General features: G+C 42.3%; 1 non-coding gene and 1 pseudogene across 2 annotated transcripts; both read left to right on the top strand.

Moving 5' to 3' along the window:
* The first annotated feature begins 8 nt into the window (after nt 1-8).
* LOC128573917 (60S ribosomal protein L7-like) lies at nt 9-18521 on the top strand (annotated as a pseudogene). Its single transcript, XR_008376570.1, has 4 exons — nt 9-138; nt 660-685; nt 1173-1231; nt 17700-18521. The product of XR_008376570.1 is annotated as a 60S ribosomal protein L7-like (transcript).
* On the top strand, nt 2316-2446 carry LOC128574379 (small nucleolar RNA SNORA38). The gene has a single exon (XR_008376748.1). It is a non-coding gene; the product is annotated as a small nucleolar RNA SNORA38 (small nucleolar RNA).
* Nucleotides 18522-19786: the final 1265 nt, after the last annotated feature.

The following is a 19786-nucleotide window of genomic DNA, read 5'->3' as shown; positions in this document are numbered from 1 at the left end:
GCCAGAGGCCTGCGGATGCAGCTGTGTTTGCCCGGCGTGCGGCTTCCTCTTGCCTGCTCTCTTCTGAGCTCTCAGCCAATCCGGCATCTCCTGAAAGAAATGGGAGTAATCGTAGGGGGTCCACCACTCAAAGACTGGGTGACTACGATAAAGTTTACACTTCTAAGCACACAGTAAAGAAGAATGGTTGTGAGAAGTCAGCGTTCGTGTGGTACGTGGTACCATGTTAGCCTTCAACAACAGATCTGTGCATTTCTTCGTTGGAGGAGTCAGTATTTACACTGGCCTGCATAAAGCTTCTCTTTTCTTCTTTGAATTCATTCATTCATTTCCCCCTAACTTACATGCTATATTCTTATGGAGCATGTGGAAATTGATGGTCTGAATTGGGACATTCTTGTCATACCCAACTGAATCAGAGTCCTGCCCCAAGAATTCAGTTTTCCACCAAGTCAGCTGCCTTCTGTACAGTTTTCTGTAACCATAAGTTCAGTTTTACCTAGTGGCCATGACTCTTGAGAATAGTTTTACCTACCTGTCTTACAGAGTTTGTCAGTCCCCACCCCTCAATGTTACTAGTGCCAATAAGTTTTCTTTCCAAACAATACTTAACATTTCTCTTTCTAATGAAACTCCTAACCTTTCGTTTTGTTTTTCAGACATATCAAAGACAACCTGGTGCATGGTGTGTATGCCCTACATTGCAATTCTTGCTTCCTAAAATCAAACATTAAATTTGAAGATTCACCTCTGTATTTAATTTTGTCTTCAACGAGCACCTGCTATATGCCATGCGCTGTGCTAGGTGCTGGGACACAGGACACATTCAGTCCCTGACCTCACAAAACTTACAGAATATAGTGGGAGAGACAAATAACCTGTTACAGTGAAAAAAGACATCAGATAATCATAAAGTTTCAAATCTATTATGTAAGTACTGTGAGACAGTGATATGTGGTGTCATGCCATTAGGAACATATAACAGAAATGCCTGACTTAGCCTGGAATGTGGTGGAATATTTCCCTACGTTAGCCAAGTTTAGCCAAGTTCAGAAGGCACTAACTATGTGTGTGTTGGGATGGGGGAGGCAGAAGGAACGAAGATCTAAGTGAATTGTGTGACACAGTCTAGGATGTAGAGAGGCAGATTTGACTCTTGCTCTTGTCTCCAGGTCTATGTTGCCACGCTATTTTAAACATGACCTCAGGGGCGGCGCCTGCGGCTCAGTCGGTAAGGGCGCCGGCCCCATATACCGAGGGTGGCAGGTTCAAACCCGGCCCCTGCTGAACTGCAACCAAAAAATAGCCGGGCGTTGTGGGGGGCGCCTGTAGTCCCAGCTACTGGGGAGGCTGAGGCAGGAGAATCGCTTAAGCCCAGGAGTTGGAGGTTGCTGCGAGCTCTGTGATGCCATGGCACTCTACCGAGGGCCATAAAGTGAGACTCTGTCTCTACAAAAATAAATAAATAAATAAATAAATACATAAATAAATAAAACAAAAAAAAAAACATGACCTCAGAGATCTTTGACACTGTTCTCATCAGTATGTCTCTCTTCCCTAGGGTCTTCTGACTGCTTTGTCAATTTTTATATTAGTTAGGAGACAGGCTGTAACAGAAACAAAAATGACAGTGGCTGAAACAAGACAGAAGTTGCTGTCTTCTCTTTTAACAGTCCAGAGGCAGATTGTTGAGTGCAGAGAGGACTTCACAGGCTGTCCAGGGACTAAGGCTGCTTCTACTTATGCTGCTTCATTCTGTAGAGTGGGAGTGGTTTAATGTGGTTTCCAACAGGCTTCCATTCCAACCAGTGAGAAGGGGAGAAGGAGGAATGTGAGGGCACATCTTCTTTCCCTTAAGGGCCTGACTTAGAAGTTGCACACATCTATTCCCCTCATCCTTCACATTGACTACAACTTAGTTGTATGGTTAAATTTAACTGCATGGAGGGGAATTAAAAGGTATAGTCTTCATTCTGCGTGGACATATGCTCAACTAAAAATCAGGGGTCTCTGCCTATAGTAGGGAAAAATGGATAATTGAAAGACAAAAAAAAAAAAGTGCCTAACAGTTCAGGACACTGCCCCTCCCACTTAAAGAAAATTAGACCGAAGGAGGAAAAATGATGGGAAAAGAGAGCAACCAAGGGGCAAGAGAGTTCCTGGATTCAGTTTTCCCTGAAGCTTGGTAGGAAGAGGTTTGTTTTGCTTTCATCTTGTGATTTCTCTCACCGCTCTGAATTGGGTTTCAGCTCGAAACACAGACCTACCTTTCAGATAGTGGCTATTCTGATCCACGGGTGTAAGACTTCTTCTTCTCCTCCTACAAAGGCGTGTCTGTGGTTCCCCATCTTTGGACACGTAAGAATTGGAGGCAAAGAGATGTGGATTTGGAGAAGTCTGGGGCCAGCTTACTCCCCACAGGCTCAAGATCAACCATCCCACATAAAAGAAATAAAAAAAAAAAAAAAAAAAAAAAAAAAAAGACTTCTTCTTTTTTTTTTTTTTTTTTTCCTCTTCCTGCAAGAATTTCCCATGAATCTCTTCCTCACTGCTTTGGAGAAAGGGGGGAAAGCATGTGTCTAGCATTTCACCCAGCAGTGTTGATAGGCAGCACAGCCCTGAGATGAGTCAGATCCTGAGGCTGGTGTGTTATGCAACACCAGGGGCATTTATTAAGCATTTGTAAAATTTTTGAATTGGTTTTGATTCTATGTTCATAAACAGCTTAGTTATTAATTAATAACAATGTTAAGTATTTGGATCTTTTGGAATCACCCTTTAGCAACCAGAAGAAATAAATGCAGAAATAATGACTCAAAGAGGTGGGCTTGGGAGAAGAGGGAGGAATTCTGAGTTTTCGTTCAATATCATTCTGAACTGATTGAATTTATTTACTCTCTGTGTATAACAGGAGTCAGGGAATCATTCAAGTCTCAAGGTGTAATCATTCCTGATGACACAGGAAGTGACTTCCTTGCAGCATCAAAGTCTAAAAGTGGGGTTTGGGTTTCTTGGGGTTTATAAAGTTTTCTACTATTTTTTTCCAAAGATTTTCTTCTGAGCCACTCTGGTTTTCCTGCTCTTTTTTTTTTTTTTTTTATTAAATCATAGCTGTGTACATTGATATGATCATGGGGCATCATTCACTAGCTTCACAGACCGTTTACCAAGTTTCACATATACCCTTGTAAGATGCACCGCTGGTGTAATCCCACCAATCCCCTTCCCTCTACCCACCTCTCCCGTCCCTCTCCTCCCTTTCCCCCTTCCCCCTATTCTTAGGTTGTAACTGGGTTATAGCTTTCATGTGAAAACCCTACATTAGTCTCATAGTAGGGCTGTGTACATTGGGTACTTTCTCTTCCATTCTTGAGATACTTTACTAAGAAGAATATGTTCCAGCTCCATCCATGTAAACATGAAAGAGGTAAAGTCTCCATCTTTCTTTAAGGCTGCATAATATTCCATGGTGTACATATACCACAATTTATTAATCCATTCGTGGATCAATGGGCACATGGGCTTCTTCCATGACTTAGCAATTATGAATTGGGCTGCAATAAACATTCTGGTACAAATATCTTTGTTATGATGTGATTTTTGGTCTTCTGGGTATATGCCCAGTAGAGGAATTACAGGATTGAATGGCAGATCTATTTTTAGATCTCTAAGTGTTCTCCATATCTCTTTTCAAAAGGAATGTATTAATTTGCATTCCCACCAGCAGTGCAAAAGTGTTCCCTTTTCTCCACATCCGCGCCAATATCTCTGGTCTTGGGATTTTGTGATATAGGCTAGTCTCACTGGAGTTAGATGGTATCTCAAAGTAGTTTTGATTTGCATTTCTCTGATGATTAAAGATGATGAGCATTTTTTCATATGTCTGAAGGCCGCACGCCTATCTTCTTCAGAGAAGTTTCTCTTCAAGTCCCTTGCCCAGCCTGCGATGGGATCCCTTGTTCTATTCTTGCTAATTCTCTGTGGATTCTGGTTATTAAACCTTTGTCAGAGAATAACCTGCAAATCTCTTCTCCCATTCTGAGGGCTGTTTGCTTGCTTTACTTACTGTGTTCTTGGCTGTGCAGAAGCTTTTTAGTTTGATCAAGTCCCAGTAGTGTATTTTTGAAGCTGCTTCAATTGCCCGGGGGGTCCTCCTCATAAAATACTCGCCCATCCCGATCTCTTCAAGGGTTTTCCCTGCACTCTCCTCTAGTATTTTTATGGTTTCATGTCTTAAGTTTAAATCTTTAATCCAGTGAGAGTCTATCTTAGTTAATGGTGAAAGGTGTGGGTCCACTTTCAGTCTTTTATAGGTTGCCAGCCAGTTCACCCAGCACCATTTGTTAAATAGGGAATCTTTTCCCCATTGAATGTTTTTAATTGGCTTGTCAAAGATTAAATAACGGTAAATAGCTGGATTCATCTCTTGATACTCTATTCTATTCCAGACATTTACCTCTCTGTTTTTGTGCCAATACCATGCTGTTTTGATCACTATTGATTTGTAGTATAGTCTGAGGTCTGGTAGCGTAATTCCTCCTGCTTTGTTTTTATTTCTGAGTAATGTCTTGGCTATTGGAGGTTTTTTTCTGATTCCATATAAAACGAACTATTGTTTTTTCCAGATCTTTAAAGTATGACAGTGGAGCTTTAATAGGGATTGCATTGAAATTATATATTGCTTTGGGTAGTATAGACATTTTAACTATGTTGATTCTTCCCAGCCATGAGCATGGTATGTTTTTCCATTTGTTAATATTTTCAGCTATTTCTTTTCTTAGAGTTTCATAGTTCTCTTTATAGAGATCTTTCATGTCCTTTGTTAGATAAATTCCCAAATATTTCATCTTCTTTGGCACTACTGTGAATGGGATAGAGTCCTTAACTGTTTTTACAACTTGACTGTTGTTGGTATATATAAAGGCTACCGATTTATGAATGTTGATTTTGTAACCTGAGACGCTGCTGTATTCCTTGATCACTTCTAAGAGTTTTGTAGTAGAGTCCCTAGTATTTTCCAGATATACTATCATATCATCCATGAAGAGTGAAAGTTTGATCTCTTCTGACCCTATATGGATACCCTTGATCACCTGTTCTTCCCTAATTGCAGTGGCTAAACTTCCATTACAATGTTGAAAAGCAATGGAGACAATGGGCAGTCTTGTCTGGTTCCTGATCTAAGTGGAAATGATTCCAATTTAACTCCATTCAATATGATATTGGCTGTGGGTTTGCTATAGATGGTCTCTATCAGTTTAAGAAATGTCCCTTCTATACCGATTTTCTTAAGTGTTCTGATCATGAAGGGATGCTGGATATTATCAAAAGCTTTTTCTGCATCGATTGAGAGAATCATATGGTCTTTGTTTTTTAATTTGTGTATGTGCTGGATTACATTTATAGATTTCAGTATATTTAACCAGCCTTGAGATCCTGGGATAAAACCGACTTGGTCATGATGTATAATTTGTTTGATGTGTTGCTGGATTCTGTTTGTTAGGATCTTGTTGAATATTTTTGCATCTATATTCATTAGTGATATCGGTCTATAATTTTCTTTTCTTGTTGGGTGTTTCCGTGGTTTGGGGATCAGGGTGATGTTTGCTTCATAGAACGTGTTGGGTAGTCTTCCTTCTTTTTCTACCTTTTGGAACAGGTTGAGTAATATAGGTACTAATTCCTCTTTAAATGTTTGGTAGAATTCAGACGTGAAACCATCTGGTCCCGGGCTTTTCTTTTTAGAGAGGTTTTGTATGGTTGATGCTATTTCCGAACTTGATATGGGCCTGTTCAACATTTCCACTTGATTCTGGCTAAGTCTTGGAAGGTGACGTGCTTCCAAGTATTGGTCAATTTCCTTCAGATTTTCATATTTCTGGGAATAAAGGTTCTTGTAATATTCATTAAGGATTTTTTTGATTTCTGAGGAGTCTGTTGTTATTTCGTCTTTGTTGTTTCTGATTGATGAGATTAGAGATTTTACTCTTTTTTTCCTGATTAGGTTGGTCAAAGGTTTATTCTATTGACCTTTTCGAAAAACCAGCTTTTTGATTTATTGATCTGTTTTATTATTCTTTTGTTTTCAATTTCATTTAATTCTGCTCTAATTTTGGTTATTTCTTTTCTTCTACTGGGTTTGGGGTTGGAATGTTCTTCCTTTTCCAGTTGTTTGAGATGTCCCATTAAGTTGTTAACTTCCTCTCTTTCCATTCTCTTGAGGAAGGCTTGCAGTGCTATAGATTTCCCTCTTAGAACTGCCTTTGCGGTGTCCCAGAGGTTCTGATAGTTCGTGTCTTCATTGTTGTTTTGTTCCAAAAAATTGGCGATTTCTTTCTTAATCTCATCTCTGACCCAGCTATCGTTCAGCATAAGGTTATTTAACTTCCATGTTTTTGTATGAGTATGCAGATTCCTGTTGCTACTCAGCTCAAGTTTTATTCCATGGTGGTCCGAGAAGATGCATAGAATAATTTCTATTCCTTTCAATTTACTGAGGTTAGACTTGTGACCTAAGATGTGATTGATTTTGGAGTAAGTTCCATGGGCTGATGAGAAGTATGTGTATTCAGTTTTGTTGGGATGAAATGTTCTGTAGATGTCTGCTAAATCCAAATGTTGGATGGTTAGGTTTAAATCTAAGATTTCTTTGCTCACCTTCTTGTTGGAGGATCGATCCAACACTGCCAAAGGAGTGTTGAAATCTCCAATGATTATGGAGCTGGAGGAAATCAAGTTGCTCATGTCTGTTAGAGTTTCTCTTATAAATTGAGGTGCATTCTGGTTGGGTGCATAGATATTAATAATTGAGATCTCATCATAGTGAGTATTACCCTTAACAAATATGAAGTGACCATTCTTGTCCTTCCTTACTTTTGTTGGTTTAAAGCCTATTGTATCTGCAAATAAAATTGCAACACCTGCTTTTTTCTGATTACCATTTGCCTGAAATATGGACGACCATCCTTTCACCCTGAGTCTGTATTTGTCTTTTAGGTTAAGATGTGACTCTTGTATGCAACAGAGATCTGGCCTGAGTTTTTGTATCCAGTCAGCTAACCTATGCCTCTTTAGAGGACAGTTTAAACTGTTCACATTAATGGAGAATATTGATAAGTCTGGTGAAGTTTTGGGTATCGAATTTTTCAAAAGTCCAGTGGCCATTTTTAATCCTTTTGCCAGTGTGGAAATTGGAGTTTGATCTGAAGTTTCTGAGTGAGTTTACTTTTGTGGTATAGGATTGGGTTGGTCATTATGGAGGATAGGTCTGAGAATATCCTGAAGAGCTGGTTTGGTTATGGCAAATTTCTTCAACATATGAATGTCATTAAAGTATTTAATTTCTCTATCATAAATGAAACTCAGTTTAGCTGGATACAAGATCCGGGGTTGAAAGTTATTTTGCTTTAGGAGATTAAAAGTCAGTGACCACCCTCTTCTGGCTTGAAAAGTTTCAGCAGAGAGATCTGCAGTCATTCTAATCTTCTTCCCTTTGAAGGTAATGGTTTTCTTTCTCCTGGCAGCTTTGAGGATTTTCTCCTTCATATTAACTTTAGTGAAGTTAATTATGATATGCCTTGGGGATGTCTTATTGGGGTTGAGTCATGCTGGGGTTCTGAAGCTGTCCGCTATCTGAATTTCAGAATCTCTAGGCATGTCTGGAAAATTCTCTTTCATAATTTCATGCAGAAGGGCCTCTTTGCCCAGCGAGGCCACTTCATCTGTTTCCTATGATTCGGATATTTGCCTTCTTTGAATTATCCCAGAGCTCTCTGAGAGAGTGATCCGTTTTTGCTCTCCATTTCTCTTCCTCTTTGAGAGTTTGGGAGCTTTCAAAGGCTTTATCTTCAATGTTAGAAATCCTTTCTTCTGCTTGCTCCATTCTGTTGCTGAGGGATTCTACTGTATTTTTCATATCTTTGAGGGCTGTAAATTCTTGCTTCAGTGTGTCTAAGTCTTTGGTGGTTTTGTCTTTAAATTCATTAAATTCTTGAGACAACTTTTGAATTTCTCCTCGAATTCCTAATTCCACTTTTTTAATCTTGTCTGCAATCCAAATTCTGAATTCGATTTCTGACATCTCAGCTAGTTGTTTATGAATGGGATCTTCAATTGCATCTGCCATATCTTTCCTTGGGGGGGTTTGATCTATTCTGGTTATTCATGTTAACAGAGTTTTTCCGCTGATTCCGCCCCATGGTTGTTTTACTCCCTCTGATTTTTTCCCCTGGGGCTTTGTCGAGGGCCCGTACAGTGTTGTGGCCTGAGAAACTGGGCCCTGTCTGGTGTGGTGGGGCTAAATGGTTCTGCCTTGTTTTCAACTGGTGTCTGTTCCACCCTAGTGAAACAGATACTTTGGATTGAAGTCTCAGCTGTGGAGAAATATCAGCAATTAAGTTACCCTGCCCCCCACCAGCAAACAATTGGCAAAGAAAAATCAAACCTTCCTACCACTGTGCACCTAGGGCACCACCTGATTTGTCCTCAGGTGATTGGTTCAGTTCAAAAATGTCCAAATCCATTGTCTCAGTCTGCACCTGTCTCGGGTGAGAGAGTTTAAGAGGTCTCTGGGAACTGGATCATAGGGGTCTGGTGACTACTCTGGTGTGGCTTGCTCCAGTGCTGCGTGGAGTCAGGAGAAGCCACTCAGCCTATAAATCAGTCTGGGAAGGTTGCTGCCTCCTTCCCCACCTTGCACCACTTCACACCCAGTCACTGATAGCCCTGCAGTTGGCTGACCCAGTTGCCTGTAGTGAATCGGTACTCCAGGAGTTTGTACCTGCCTCAATCACAAGGAAGTCTGCCAGGCAGCTGCACTCTGCCTCTCTCCAGCAGGAGGAGGTGAGGCCTGACAACCTCGGGCGCTAGATGAAGGTTGAGGGGTTTTCACTCAGGTCCAGTCTCGCCCCTGCTTAATGTTACTGACAGAACAGAACAGAACAGAACAACTCTGCATTTCCCCTGCAGAAGAGAAGCTGAATTGGGTTCCAAATCAGCTTGTCTTTGCTCTTGTATTGTCTATAGGCTGACGATCCCCTGAGGGCCAGGTGCGTCTTAGGTTTAGTAAAGCGCCCTGGGAGTTTCCCTGGTTTGCAAATTGGAGTTGCCTCAGGCAAACTCAGAGTCTCCGGTTGCCCAGGGAGACAGGGGGTGTGGCTTCAGAATATTCTGTAGTGAGCCGTATTGCTAGCAAAAGAGGGCTGCTGCCTTATGGCTCAGGCAACCGTTGCTCCGGTGTAGCTCCCCTCCGGCCAACCGTCCTCTCTCCGCTCCTGTATCCCAGAGTCTGCACCGACCGGCTGCAGCCCAGCACTGTCTACACCCCTCGAGCAATTGCCCAAGAGTCTGGACCCCTGGGGGACAGGCCTCCAGACCTTGGAGCGAGAGCAGAGGGGAGCACAGGGAGCGCTGGAAGCCTGGGGTTGCGGGCAGAGAACACACACAACTTTACACAGTTTTATGCCTGGCCGTATTGTCACCAAAAGATGGCTGTCACACTGTGCCTCAGGGAACTGCCACTCCGGTGCAGTCCCCTCTCTGCCGACCGACCGGGACTGGCCTCCAGACCCCAGTGTGAGCGAAGGGGAGCGCTGGGAGCTCAGAATTCCAGGTAGAGACTATATACAGTTTATACAGTTTTATGCCTGGCAGGAGGATGCCGTGGCACCCTAGTAGGGGAGGTAGGTCCAGTTTTTAGAGGGTCTCTCCCATGGAGTGTAGTGGGAGGACCTTTGAACTCTGCCCGGTTGTTTGTGGGCACTCTGAGCCATTCTCATGGGGGAGGGGACTCCCGTCTGCTTGATGATGGATTTTGTACCTTTTGTTTGTATCCTTGTGGTCGCAGCTCACCTCAGCGGGGTTGACGTGCGTTCTACAACCTTCTCTCTTAGTGCAGCTCAAATCCACCAGGTTACTTGCTGAATTTTTGTCCTTTAACTCTCCTTCTGAATGGGAGCCTCTGTGGAAAGCTGGCTTCAGTCAGCCATCTTGTCTCCTCCGGTTTTCCTGCTCTTAAATTCTAATGACATAAACATAAGATTTTTTGAAATTGTCCCACAGGTTCCTAAAGTTCTATTCATTTTTCTTCAATGTTTTTTCCTCTGTTTTTTTTTTTTTTTTTTTTTTTTTTACTGAGACAGTCTCATTTTATCGCCCTGGGTAGATAGTGTGCTGTGGTGGCACACACTATCGCAGCAACCTTGAACTCTTGGGCTCAAGAGATCCTCTTGCCTCAGCTTTTCTATTTTCAGTAGAGACGGGGTCTTGCATTTGCTCAGGCTGGTCTTGAACACTGGACCTCAAACAATCCACCCACCTCATCCTCCCAGAGTGCTAGGATTACAGGCATGAGCCACTACACCCAACCTCCTCTGTTTTTTAAAATGGGTAAAGTCTATGTTTTTATCTTCAAGAATATTGACTTGTTTCCCTGCCTTCTCCATTCTTCTATTGTACCCAGTGAAGGAGATTTCTTGGGGTTTTTTGTTATTTTTTCAGTTCTATTATTTTCCGTTTTGTTCTTTATATATCCTATATATTTGCTTAACTTCCTATCTTTCCCTTTGTCTCTAGAGAATTTGTCCTTGTTGAAACATTTTTATAATATTTTCTTTCTTTTTTTTTTTTTGAGATGGGTTTTGCTTTTTTGCACAGGCAAGAGTGCAGTGGCAAAGTCATAGCTCACTGCAGCCTCCAATTCCTGACAAGCTGGAACCACAGCATATAGCACCAAGACTGGCCAACTTTTAAATAGATATATATATAGAGAGAGAGATGAAATCTTGCTATGTCATTCTGGCTGGTCTCAAACTCCTAGACTCCAGTGATCTTCCCACTCTGGCCTCACAAAGTGCTAGAAATTGCAAGCATGTGTCACCACTCCTTGACATAATAGTGGCTTTATGACATCTATTGATTGCCTTTTCCCATGTGAGCTGAGATTTTCATGTTTCATTATATGTAAAGTAATTTTGTATTACATCCTGGATATTTCAAATATCATAATATTCAGAATCTTTTTTAAAAATCCTGCAGGGAGTATTAGTGTTTTTATTTTAATAGGCAATTGACCAGATTCGGCTCACACTGTGAATTTCAACCAGCTTTCTATGGATTGTGACTTTAATGTCAGTTCTATTTTTTTGTTTGTTTGTGTTTTTGGTTTGTTTATTTGTTTTTTTTTGCAATTTTTGGCTGGGGCTGGGTTTGAACCCGCCACCTCCAGCATATGGGGCCAGCACCCTACTGTTGAGCCATAGGTGCCACCCGTCAATTCTATTTTTGAAGGCTTTCCAATGCTATTGATCTGTTTTGCATATGTACACATTAGCCCTCTATTTGGACCTGGGCTATGATGTATACTTTAGTAAGTCTATGTAAGTCATTTAGTACTTAGAGACAGGGTCTCACTTGGTCACCCACCTACTGGAGTACAGTGTCATCATCATAACTCACTGCAGTCTCTAACTCCTGGGCTCAAGCAATCCTCCCATCTCAGCCTCCCCAGTAGCTGGGACTGCAGGCATATACTATCACATCTGGCTAATTTTTCTATTTTTTGTAGAGATGGGGATGTTGCTCTTGCTCAGGCTGGCTCAAACTCCTGGGCTCAAGCAATCTTCTTTTTTTTGGCTGGGGCTGGGTTTGAACCCACCACCTCCAGCATATGGGACCGGGGCCCTACTCCTTGAGCCACAGGCGCCGCCCTCAAGCAATCTTCTCTCCTCGGCCTCCCAAAGTGCTAGGATTACTAGTGTGAGGCAACCTGCTCAAGCAAGCTCTCTATTTTAAAGGTTTTAAGAACCAGTCTCTCATGATAAAATTTCAGGTATTCACCAGTAGATGGAGTTGATACATTTGAAACTTAATGAAGTCTTAGGAGGCTCGAGGAATCTTAGACATTGCCTCCATTCTGCTTGTCCCTCCTCCTCAAACAAGCTTCCAAGGTGTTTCCTATGGTCTGCCTGAATACACCCACTGATAGGGAACTTGCCCCTCTGGAGAACTCTGTCTATGGAATAAAAGTGCCTCTCGTGGATGGGACAAAGGATTGGACTGACTCTTCTACTTGTGAATGGAAGTGAGTCCAGGAAGCCGACTCTGAAGGCCCCAAGTTCAAAGGGCAGCAGGATGAGTAGGTGAGATGCATGGCCGAACTGTGTGTTTAGTACTGCACAAAGCAGAAGGCTTGAGGGAAACCAGGCAGAGCAGACATGCTTAGTGGAAATTCTTGTAAATTTCTGTGGTGGACATTTGGTGGTATTTACCCTTTCTGGTAGTAGCACTTTGGTTTTCATTTTGGGAAGCACACCTCTTCTACTCTTTGGCTATAATGTTTAAGTGGAACTAATTTCATTCTCAGCTCCAGGGGTGGTCACGTGACTGAAGCTGTGCCCGTGGGTACAGTGATTGACTTAGGGATAAGCATATGTCTTACTCCATGTGGACTCAGTAACAAAATCTCATAAACTGGGGGGGCTTATAAACAACAGACATTTATTTCTCGCAGTTCTGGAGGTGAAAGTCCAAGATCAAGCTAGCTTTCTGGTTCATAGATGGTGCCTTTGTGCTGGGTTCCCACAGGGCAGAGGAGCAAGAGGCCTCTCTCGGGGTCACTTACCCATTCATTCATCAGGGTTCCCCGCGGCCTACTTACTTCCCAAAGGCCCCACTTCCTAACGCCATCACCTTGGAGGTTAGGATTTCAACATATGAATTTGGGAGTCGAGGGAACACAAACATTCGGACCATGATAGTACGTGATCCAAACAGTGTCCGATGCTGAGCACTTCTCTGCCTTATGACTGCTGCCCTAAGCCTGGGTACGACAACTCGTGATCCTGAGTAGTCAGCTGGGCTCAGGAGGGGCTGTCACAGGCGCTTTCTCACCCACCTCCCTATCTTCATGGAGGCTGTCTTGGGCCATTTCTCTTCTGCCTGCCTGGTCCTGATGAGATGGGGCCTTCCATGTTGCACTCCTCCCCTTAGAGTAGTGGTTCTCAACCTGTGTGTTGTGACCCACAGGAACTGTATTAAAGGGCCGCGGCATTAGAAAGGTTGAGAACCATTGCCTTAGAGCATAACTACAGGCTTAACCCTGCTTAGCTGCAGCCCCAAATGAGGTCTTGGTGACAAGTGCCCCATCACTCCTGTTGCGTGTCATCCATTCCCTCCTGTTACAGGGACATCCTATGGGCAAAGGATGTGGAGAGCTGACACCACTGCTGATCTTGTATTTTTTGTCTGTGTAAATAATAAATGGTCTCAATCCATTTGGGCTTGATGTGTTTTTGCCATGAAGATTATTTTGAAGTAAAGACACTTTGAAAAACAGCAGATACAACTAAAACGTTCTGATCTCCTGTTTTCTTCTTGAAAACAGGAGATAAAATGCTCATGTAAAAGACATCCTTCCTATCCCCGGAGGAAAGAAACATTCTTATCAGCAGAGCCAGGGAGACTGCAGGCAAAGAGAATTCTGTACAATTCTTCCTTTAGTCTCTCCATATAGTTTACTTTTCCATAATCACCTTTCTTTTTCCAACTTAATGGACTTAGGCACTTAACAATGCCACTTCTCTGTACATTCCTTTCCTTATGAAGACTCATCTATCATGTAAACGTATACTAAATGTGTATGCTTGTCTCTTGCTAATGTTTCCTACGAATTTAACTCGCAGGCCCAGCCAAAGACTGTAACAGGGGAGAGGTAAAGTTTTGCTTTCCATACACCATCACCCTTAGAATGCTCTCTACTGTCCCTTTGTAGTCAACACCTGCCTAGAGTCAATCACTGTTCTGATTTCCACCCTGATAGCTTAGTTCTAGAACAGCACTGCCCAGTAGAACTTTATGCAAAATGGTGGAAATGTTCTGTTCCTGCTCTATCCAGGGTCCACTGGCCCCATGTAGCTATTAAGCACTTGAAATGTGACCTAGTGCAACAGAAGAAATAACATTTTTATTCTATTTAATTTTAATTAATTTAAGTTTAGATGTCACACATAGCTAGTAGCTTCCATATTGGACAGGTCTGTCTACCTTTGTCTCAACCCAATGGTTTTAAGATTAGTTCACATTGTTGTGTGCCTTATTAGTTAGGTTTTTTTTAACTGTTAAGTAAGGTTTAAAAAAAATTTAAGTTTATTTTTAATTAAGGTAAAATACGCATAACATAAAATGGACCATTTAAAGCATTTTAAAGTGTACAGTACAGTGGCTTTAAGTACATTCACACTGTAGTACAACCATCACCACAAGGCAGGCCCTTTTCATCTCCCCCAGCTGAAACTGTACCCATCAAACAATGACTTCCCAGCCCCCTGCCTCCAGCCCCCTGGCAATCATCATTATCCTTACTTTCTACTGCTGAGTTTTTTATGACTGGGTTAGTTTTTTAGAAGCTCAGTGGTATTCCTCTTTCTCTTTCCATTTCATTCTTCTTTGAGTTTGAGTTGAGTCCTTGAAGGTTAAACGTGCACCTGACACCATTCATCCACACACCTTGCTTTCTGCATGTTCTCCTTGGCTAGCAGAGGCTCGAGGACAGAGCCATGCCTTCCATTTCTCTGAATCCCAAGCTCTGGATACCCTGCTGCGAAGCTGGTCCATATGAGATAATCTGCTCATTGTGATGTCTTGGCATCTGATGGGGAAGTCCAGTCGGGCCCCAACACTTACTGAAACCAAGAGGTATCCGAGTCCCAGGCACACTCTCTGCCTTATGTCAGTGGATCCTGCAATAGCCTGGGGGTTTCTTAACCCGCGTTCTTTAGTACAAAAACTGGGCCATAACTCAGACCGCTGAGTCTCACGGCTCCTTCTCTGTTATTCTTAGGCCAATTTCTTCCAGTGGTCAGGAGCTAAAATGAGCCATACTCAGAAATTATGACCAGGGCGATAGGAAAAGGGATGTTATGAAACTTAGAGGACTCGTAACTACGTGGCTAAGATGTGATTACAGTGGGCTAAACAACCATAAGGAATAGACTCATAACGTGAACCTGGAGCCCATCAGAAAGCATTTTGTCTATATGTCATGGAACATTCCAGTGCAAATGGATAGGGGTAGGTGGGTCCATGTAGCCATGCAGAGATGCAGGCTGACTTCAAGCCTACCATCTTCAGCACCTGGTTGCAAAAGTCACCGTATTGTTGTGACTTCAGCTCAAAGGGAGGGGGAATGAGCACATAGGCGTGAGACTGGAAGCCTTCCTGTGGCACCAATCACTTCCACAGGAGAGAATTTAGTTACATGGCCACACCCAAGGAAGCAGAAATGGATTTTGGCGGTCAGTTATTGGCCTCCATTACACCACATATGTTCGAGAACGTCCTCATCAGTAGCACTTCTATAAAAAACTTCAAAATTCTGCAAAGTATCTTTGCCTTTGTACCTTGCTTTCTGTACACAGAAACCATCAGCTCTCACTGTTCTTAGTTGACTCCCTGGTTATGACTCAGCATTTACTAAGAAATTTCATCAGTTGCCTCCCCAGGTACATTTGTCTACGGGGAGATATTGCCTTAACCAGGGAACAAGAGTGTGGTTTGCTATATAGTTCGGCTTTGTGCCATCCGCCCAAATTTATCTCTTCTTCTTTACTAATAGAACCAGATTTTGTACAGAGCAATGAAGCATTTGTAAAACACCCACTCACCACTTCCCCATCCCACCACCCTTGTGCAGGCTTTTTTGTAGCTAGGAGTTGTCTTGTCAACAGCTCCAGCTAATGAGATGTAAGCAGAAGTCTCCTGGCTGGGGCTGCAGGAAAACCATTGCATTCCTGCTAAAAGAAAAATACATGTGGCTGCCATTCTGCTCAATCTTTCAATTTTTACCCTTCTTTCTGCTACGGTGCTGTCACTTTGGAGTGCAGCAGTCACTCTGCACACGTCACATACCAGGCAGCTGGAGGGACCCTGAGTCCTTAATGATGTTGTTTTCACTGCCTTGAATCTGGAGTGCTTATTTTCAGACATATGTGAGAAAAATACACTCCTTATTTGGTTATGGCATGTACTCACATTTCTGTTAAATGCAGCTAAACAGAATCCTAACTGATGCAGGTTTCATAGTGAAAGTAAAATATTGCATGGTTTATACATTGGTCTCTGCTAAATTTGTTTATTATGAGTCTGTTTTTATAGGTGGTTTCCTTTGAACTCAGCAATTGGGAATTTGAGCTACCAAAGATAGTAAGTCATAATACATCCTCAAAGGTGGGTTCATTATCCAAGTACTGTTATCCTGGCTGGGGGGAAGGGGGGCACTCAGAAGCGTCCAGCCAGTTTTTTCAAGTGATACCACTGCCTCAAACACTCATGGAGAAGCTGGGGCTTAAAGGCAAAGGTTCTTGGTCATCCTCACAGGACATCAAAATCCAAGGTTTGGATTTCCTGTCATCAAGGTCCCAGAGGAGACCCTCTAAGGCAGCGGTTCTCAACCTGTAGGTTGCGACCCCTTTTTAACAATGAAAACACATGGCAGCATTAGGAAGGTTGAGAACCACTGCTCTAAGGGATTTTGTTCCTTCCGGTCTCCTCTGGTTAGGATCCTCAGAGAATGGGGCAGTTCATCTGCTCATTAATACAGCTCAAGAAAAACATTATGTCCTGTGTTCTTTAACTGTTCCCCTGCTCTCAAGGCTTTGGCTGCTGGAACTCTGCTTTCATTTAGTTAAGCAAGAACTTGACATCATGAATGCAGGTAGAGCATGTTTCTGGAGGAAAAGGATGACAGCTAAGCTAATCCCAAAGGCTGTAGCCAACTTCCTCCCGAGACAGGGGATCCTCACGTGGATTGGAGAGCCTTTCTCCTGTGTGGAACCTGATCCTCGGGCCACTGCACTTGCTCTGCCTCCTGCTTACAACACGCTTCCCCCAGATGTTGGCGGGTTGACGGGTTCAAACCCAGCCCAGGCCAGCTAACACAACGACAACTGCAACAAAAAATAGCCGGGTGTTGTGCTACACAGGAAAAATAGCTGTAACCACTGTGCTACAGGTGCCGAGACACACTGCACCTTCTTAAAACCCTTCCAGAAGCCACCACAGTCTGGCATTGGAGCCTCTCTCTGCTTGGCCCCCACGACCCTCTCCAGGCCCATTTTCCTGGTCCCTGCCTCATACCCCATTCTTTCTGCACCGGGGATCAGCCATGCTTTACAATTAATTATGGTGTCTCTTATCCCCCTACTTTCAAAGTTCCCTTCCTGTCTTATGTTAGCTATATATATAGTTTGCAAATATTTCCTCCCTGTCCGTAATTTATTCTTTCCCTTTAAAAAAAAAATTCTAGTGTCTTCAGAAGATCACAAGTTCTTAATTCTGATGAAGTCCAGTTTATCAGTTTTTTCTTTTCTGTTTTGTACTTTTTCTGATGCATCTAAGAAAATTTTGTCTAGCCTGTGGCTCAGGATCACACGCACTCTAGTCTTAACAGTTCGTAGTTTTAGCTTTTAAGTTTCGCGTATTTTGCCACGTAGAATGCATACCCACCTTTTGGGCCCAAACTTTCAGAAAAAAATCTTTTGTTTTAATTGAAATTTTTATTTGTTTATATTTAGGAACTTGTTTTTTGTATTATAAAGAAATTTTAGCATTTTTTCCCAAACATATTATGGTACAAGAAAGAGTTACACTCTTAACGTGTAAGCATAAATAGAATAATTAAAAACACTTATAGCCTCTTTTTCCAGCTGGAACCAGGGCTGTTGAAGAGAAGAAAAAGAAGGTTCCTGCTGCGCCAGAAACCCTTAAGAAAAAGCGAAAGAATTTCGCAGAGCTGACGCTCAAGCGTCTGAGAAAGAAGTGTGCCCAAAAGATGCTTTGAAAGGCAAGGAGGAAGCTTATCTATGAAAAAGCTAAGCATCATCATAAAGAATATAGGCAGATGTACAGAACTGAGATTCGGATGGCTAGGATGGCAAGAAAAGCTGGCAACTTCTATGTACCTGCAGAACCAAAATCGGCATTTGTCATCAAATCCGATCAGAGGTATCAATGGTGTGAGTCCGAAGGTCCGAAAGGTGTTGCAGCTTCTTCTCCTTTGCCAAATCTTCAATGGAACTTTTGTTAAGCTCAACAAGCCTTCCATCAACATGCTGAGGATTGTAGAACCATATATTGCATGGGGGCACCCAAATCTGAAGTCAGTAAATGAGCTAATCTACAAGCGTGGTTATGGCAAAATCACTAAGAAACAAATTGCGTTGACTGATAACAGTTCGATTGCGCGATCTCTTGGTAAATATGGCATCATCTGCATGGAGGATCTGATTCATGAGATCTATACTGTTGGAAAACGCTTCAAAGAAGCAAATAACTTCTTGTGGCCCTTTAAGTTATCATCTCCACGGGGAGGGATGAAGAAAAAAACAACCCACTTCGTAGAAGGTGGAGATGCTGGTAATAGGGAAGATCAAATCAATAGGCTTCTTAGAAGAATGAACTAAGGTATCTGCCCTGATTGTTTTTGTAATCTGGTCAGTTAATAAACAGTGACTGCTTTCAAATTGAAACATAAAATAAAATAAAAACATTTATATAGATATGGAATTAGAGCTACCCATGTATAATTTTTCCTTATTTTTCCCTCAAAAATTTGGGCAAAAATTGTGCATCATCTACAGCATAATACAATATGTCTGTGATCTAATTTTTATGAATTTGTGTATGTGGTGCAAGGTACAGCGAGAAGTTCAATTTTCTGTTTGTTGAAAAGACTATCCCCCCACCCCCAGTTGAATTTTCTTTACACTTTTATGGACAAATAATTGTTCACATATTTGGCCTAGTGTGGATTCTCTCCTCTGCTCCATTGACCTTTATCTTTCTATCTATCCATATGCCAGTACCATACTGTCATAATGCTAAAGCATTATCATAAGTCTTGAAATTTAATAGTGTGATTTATTCAACTTGTTCTTTTTCAAAATCTTTTTCTTTCTTTTTTTTTTTTATAGATAGGGTTTCACTTTATTGCCCTCCTCAGTAGAGTGCTGTGGCATCACAGCTCACAGCAACCTCCAACTCCTGGGCTTAGGCGATTCTCTTACCTCAGCCTCCCGAGTAGCTGGGACTACAGGTGCCCGTCACAACACCCGGCTATTTTTTTGTCAAAGTTTGGCCAGGGCCGGGTTTGAACCTGCCACCCTCAGTATACGAGGCCAGTGCCCTACTCACTGAGCCACAGGCGCCACCCCCTCAAAATCACTTTCTTATAAATAGTGCTTTATAGTAGAGCTTTATAATAAACCTCTCTTCCTCAAATAATGTTTCTTCTTACAGTTTATATACTCAAAGCCTTGCTACGCTGTGCGTTCTAACATACACATGGTTACAGATAGAGTTACTTCCTCCTGGTCACAGAGTAACGTGCAGAGTATTGCCAAATAGGGAAGCCTTTGATATATGGAGTTTTATTGAGGCTTCACTACATCTGCATGATTGATTAAACTCAATTTCCAGCCCACCCCACCCTAACCCTGGAAGTAAGGCTGAAAGCCCCCCACCCCACATTATATTTTAGTCTTTCTGGTGGCTAGCTCCTCACCCTAAAACCAGCCCCACCATGAGTCATCTTTTCAGTAAAAACTATCAGATGGGGCCCAAGGGGCCCACCACGAATAACATGGACATTCCCATTACTTGGGAATTCTAGATGTTTCTTTGTGTGAGGTTGAAGTCCATACAACACAGAAGTTCATTTGTTATGGCATGTATTCCTTCTTTTGGGGAGCTGAACAATCAATTTTATGCATACATGAGTTGTTTATTCATTCAT

The sequence above is a fragment of the Nycticebus coucang genome, chromosome 21 (assembly GCF_027406575.1).
Source record: "Nycticebus coucang isolate mNycCou1 chromosome 21, mNycCou1.pri, whole genome shotgun sequence".
NCBI lineage: Eukaryota > Metazoa > Chordata > Mammalia > Primates > Lorisidae > Nycticebus > Nycticebus coucang.
Note: the sequence above shows the minus strand (reverse complement) of the source record. Positions and strands in the feature narration are given on the sequence as shown.